Below are 4,481 nucleotides of genomic sequence, written 5' to 3'. Positions count from 1 at the left end.
TCTGTAATAGGCAGACACGATTTCGTCACGTTTATCACCCTCATCTGTTAAGACACATTCCCCTCGTGCTGGGCATTCTGCCGAGTGCGCAGTCTGGGCCCCGGAGACACCTGCTGGGGCCCAGACAGGCTAACCTGGGATGAGACAGAGGCAGTGGCTTCAGCTGTCCCAGTTCCACACAGACACAGCCGGCTTGCTTGTGCCTCATCTTCGGAAGCCCTGTTGTAGCACTGCCCCAGGGAGCAGGAAGGCTGCGGGATGGGCTCTGAGTTATCCTGTCTCCACCCCCAGCTGGTCCCTAGGAAGGCTGCCACGGCTCCTCTACTCTTGGCTGCTCTTCTCCATGGAGAAATGGGGACTCTTTGGTCCCCTCCAACCTGGGGACCCACTGAACACTTATCCTTGGGACTCTCTCAATCTGCTATTCTCAAACTCTTGCCCTAGGCATCTCCATATACCTGCTGCTATTTACTGGGCAGTTACTTACTTATTTTACCTACTTACTTGTTTATGTTTTGATGATACTGGGGATCGAACCTACGGCTTCATGCATGTTAGGTAAGTGCTTACCACTGAACCACACACACCTTTTTTATTTTTAATTTTTTTTTTTAGCTTTTTTGTTCCAACAAGCTGCTCAGGCTGGGCCAGAACACGCTGTGTAACTCAAGTTGGTCTTAGCCTTGAGAATCTCCTGTCTCAGCCTCCGGAGTTGCTGGGACCACAGGCTAGCCCTGCGCTGTGGCTTAGAGTAGAGGCTCAACGTTGAAGTGCACATTTGCCACGTGAGGAAGCCCTGGATTCTGTCCCCACCACTGACACAAACATCTGGTCATCGTTTTGTTTGTTTTTCTTCTTCTTCTGAGTCATCAAACACACCCCCAATTATTATTTACTGGGTCAAATGACGTATTTATCTTTTTTGACTTTTGCTCCAAATTGCAAAGTCATTTTCAAAAGTTGCTTGTGCAGCCCCATGCCTCTGCGGGAGGTCAGTGTCTCGTACTCGTCCCCTGCTGCTGCTATCTGGCAGAACGGTTTTACTTGCTCCTTCGGTCTCCAGGTCACCAAGAAAATAAGAAGTGTCCTGTCTGTCTTCAGCATGGTGCCATCCTAGTAGGGGAAAGAAAGACAACATGCCAACTCGACACAGGGCTGGGTTTCCTGAAAGGAGATTTCTTTCTGGGATGTGCGTTCAGATTCCATCTTCCCGTGTGTTGGCTCTATCTTCATCTCCAAATTGCATTGGCAAAGCCCTGTTTCTCCAAGTAATGGAACACTGACATGTTCTGGAGCTGAGGCCCTCATATCTATGGGCAGCCACTAGTAAACCAAGGCCTCAGTTTACCCATCTGAAAAAAGCAGGGATAATCAGACTTCTCTTGCAGAATTTGTGTAGGGATTGAGACTGGCTTTGAACTGCAATAAATAGCAGCTGCTTTCGTTAGTTGTAGCTTGTCCAGCCACTGTGGGTCGTCTGGTGGGACGCCTCTGCACAGCCTTCGGTCTGGGAGTTAGGGTCTGCTCATTTTTTTCTTGTACCTTTGAATGATTTCTGCATATACTTTAGTTTTATAGTCAATCTTTCATCACACAGTATAGCTTTAAATATGTTTAAAAATTTGCTTATATGAGAGTTTTGTTTACATGTATGTAATATGTACCACATGTGTGCACTGCCCATGAGAAGAGGTGTCAGATCTCTGGAGCCAGAGTGAGCCCCACGTGGTGCTGGGAGGAGAACCTGGGTCCCCTGCAAGAGCAGCCAGTGCTCTTCACCCCGAGCCATCACTGCAGCCCAGCTTTAACTATTTCAGATTTGTCATTTTACAAGAGAAGTTTTGAGCTTTTTAACATCTAAATCTGTAGATTTTTTCCCTTTGAGATTTATTTAAACTAAAACATCATTACACTCTCAGCCTTCAAAAGCAACCTTGCATTTTAATCTCAGCAACAATGTTCTGGAATTTTTTTTTTCCTTTCAGCTGACAGGCGCTTTAGAAGCCATTTTGACATCTTGGTGAGTTTCTGCTATTTTTACTGTGACTTAATTTTTTTAAAAAATTAATTATTGTGCTTGGGAGTATGACTTAGTGGTAAAGACTTTGCCTAACGTGCACAAGGCCCTGGGTCCCCTCCCTGGCACTGCACACCCACACATTCATTCTTTAGCCCAGTGGTGTGAGCTAACTCAGCGAGCCTCTAACTCGGCGAGCCTCTAACTCAGTGAGCCGCCCCCTGGCTGCCACGTCAAATCAGCACAAACTGGTCAATTTGAACAGCAGAAACTTCCTCTCTGATGGCTGTAGAGGGCAGAAATCTGAACTGAAGGCTTTGGCGAGGCCTCACTCAGGCCTCTTCCAGCTTCCAGTGGCTCCAGGTGGCCTTGGCTTGTGACCCTATCACTCTCATCTCTTCTTGTGGTCATGTTATACCCTTCTCTCTGTGCCTCTCAAAGGTCCCTTTGCTTCTTTTACAAGGGCACTGTGGTGGCATTCAGGGTCTGTTTGAGTAACCCTGGCTGACCCTGTATCCGAATCCCCAATGTCATCCCATCGTAATGTGGACAGTAAGGGCTGGATCTCCTTGGGCAGCCACATTTGGACCCACCGTGGACACTTGTGAAAACAGGGGCACCTCAGACCTTACCCTCGGGGCAGAGAAGAGTGTGTGTCCATTCATCATTCGTCACACGAGGAGCCCGCACATGGAGGTGTGCGTAGTGGCCTGGTCCCTTTCCAGCCACACAGTCAGCACGAGGCCACGCTTGGGGAGCATGCTGCAGAAGGTGGCAGAAATGGCTGGTCACCAAGGTTCTCTGCCTCCCTGGCAGTGGCTGGGAGAGGAGGTTCCACAGATGTGTAAATGAGAAGTCAGGGGCGTGATTTCTAGGAAATTCCTTTCAAATAGACGTCCCTTCAAATGGAAGGCATTTCCCCTCCTTTCTCTCCTGTGTTGGCTGTTGGTTCCTTATCCAGTTTCCAGCTCCCTCTTCAGTCCCCTTATCAGTAGATTTTTTTACTTCAATATCACTTCTTCAGAGCTGCCTTCTCTGGCTCACAACGTATCTGAAGTTGCCTCCCAGATCTTGTCACACCTCTGCAGGTTGCCTGGATTAGGCCTGGGTCCTCCCTGTGCCTCTGACAATAGAGCTTGCCTTCTTTCTTCCTGTCTTCCTAGGTGCTGTCTAAAGTCCTTGCTGGGGAACAGGAGCCCACGGGAGAGAGCCAGGCTGCCTCGCTGACCGCTGTTGCTAGGGGCATCATTCATCAGGGCCGCTTGTGTGGACTCAAGACAGGAATCCGGGAGGAGGTGGTGAGACTGAAAATGTTCCGTGGGGGAAATCCAGGAAGCCCACGTGCAAATCCTAACTGCTGTCCTTGGTCCCCAGGGAGAGGAAGGTGTTATGGCATCCTTTTCCTTCAGCGTGTAGGATGTTCCGCTGGTGCCCACACCTGGGCAGAGTGAGCTGGCCGCTCACCCATGCCGCACACCTGCCATCCTGTGCAGTGTGACCTCAGACTCCTTAAACTCCGGGATCAGAACTTGGCCTGGTCCCATGCTGGGCAGACGTGGGTGGTATGAGCAGCTGCACGCACAGCCCTAACTCCACCCCTACTCCCTGATAGCCGAACAGTACTGCTTTGGTCTTTTCTTTCATCCCTGGGTTTCCACTGCCAGGCCGGGTCTCCTTTCTCGGATGGAGCCTTCCTGATGGCGCTGGTCACCTGATGCTCTTTCTTCGTGTTCCCATATGTCTGCGTCAATCCGTTGTTGATTTGTTTGTCCACTGTTTCCTCAGCTCCCAGTGAGAGGTTCCTTTGTGTGGACGGCTGTGTTAATCACTGAGTCACAGAAAAGACATGGGCTTCTGTGGGTTACACATTAACTGCAGAACAGATGTTTCCAGAGCTGTAGTGATTGCCTAGTATCCCAATGACAGTCACACAAAGCAGCCTCCAGCCACCGCTCCAACCAGCATGGGGCAGCCAGAGAGAAAAGGCTTGCACAGTGGACCAGCGTGCCTGTTGCCTGCTGCTTGGAGACCACTCTCTGGCTGCAGGGCTGACAGATGGAAGCTGCAGGCCAGAGATATTCCTACCTGCAGGGAAGGTGAGACTGAGCTCTGAGTGACTTGGAGGTGGATGGACATTTGGAGTGGAGTGATATCAGATCGTTCTGGGTGGCCCCTCAATTCCTGCCTGTGAGAGGCTGGCACAGTGCTCGCCCCAGTCTGCATACAAAGGCCCTGTTAACTCAGACCAACCAGTGGGGGCACCCATGCCCAGACACCTGTGCCATCAGATCCCCACTCACCCCACAATCCAAACAGCCACGAAGCCCTTCCGGGGTCTGTTCCCGAGCCAGGGCCTGCCAGATAAGGCCAAACACAGGTAGCCCCTGGAAGCCCACATGGCTCAGCAGCACAGCAAGCTCACTGGTCACTCACAAGCAAGAGGACGAGCCTTGGCATGAGGGCT

At 50.7% G+C, this 4,481-nt stretch overlaps 1 long non-coding RNA gene across 1 annotated transcript in view; it reads left to right on the top strand.

Moving 5' to 3' along the window:
• Positions 1-4,182, top strand: part of LOC132652233 (uncharacterized) — a 16,062-nt gene extending 11,880 nt beyond the window's left edge. The window contains exon 3 of the long non-coding RNA XR_009589714.1: positions 3,181-4,182. This is a non-coding gene — a long non-coding RNA (uncharacterized LOC132652233). The remainder of the gene's footprint in view (positions 1-3,180) is intronic.
• Positions 4,183-4,481: the final 299 nt, after the last annotated feature.

The sequence above is a fragment of the Meriones unguiculatus genome, chromosome 2, assembly GCF_030254825.1.
Source record: "Meriones unguiculatus strain TT.TT164.6M chromosome 2, Bangor_MerUng_6.1, whole genome shotgun sequence".
NCBI classification, from domain to species: domain Eukaryota; kingdom Metazoa; phylum Chordata; class Mammalia; order Rodentia; family Muridae; genus Meriones; species Meriones unguiculatus.
Note: the sequence above shows the minus strand (reverse complement) of the source record. Positions and strands in the feature narration are given on the sequence as shown.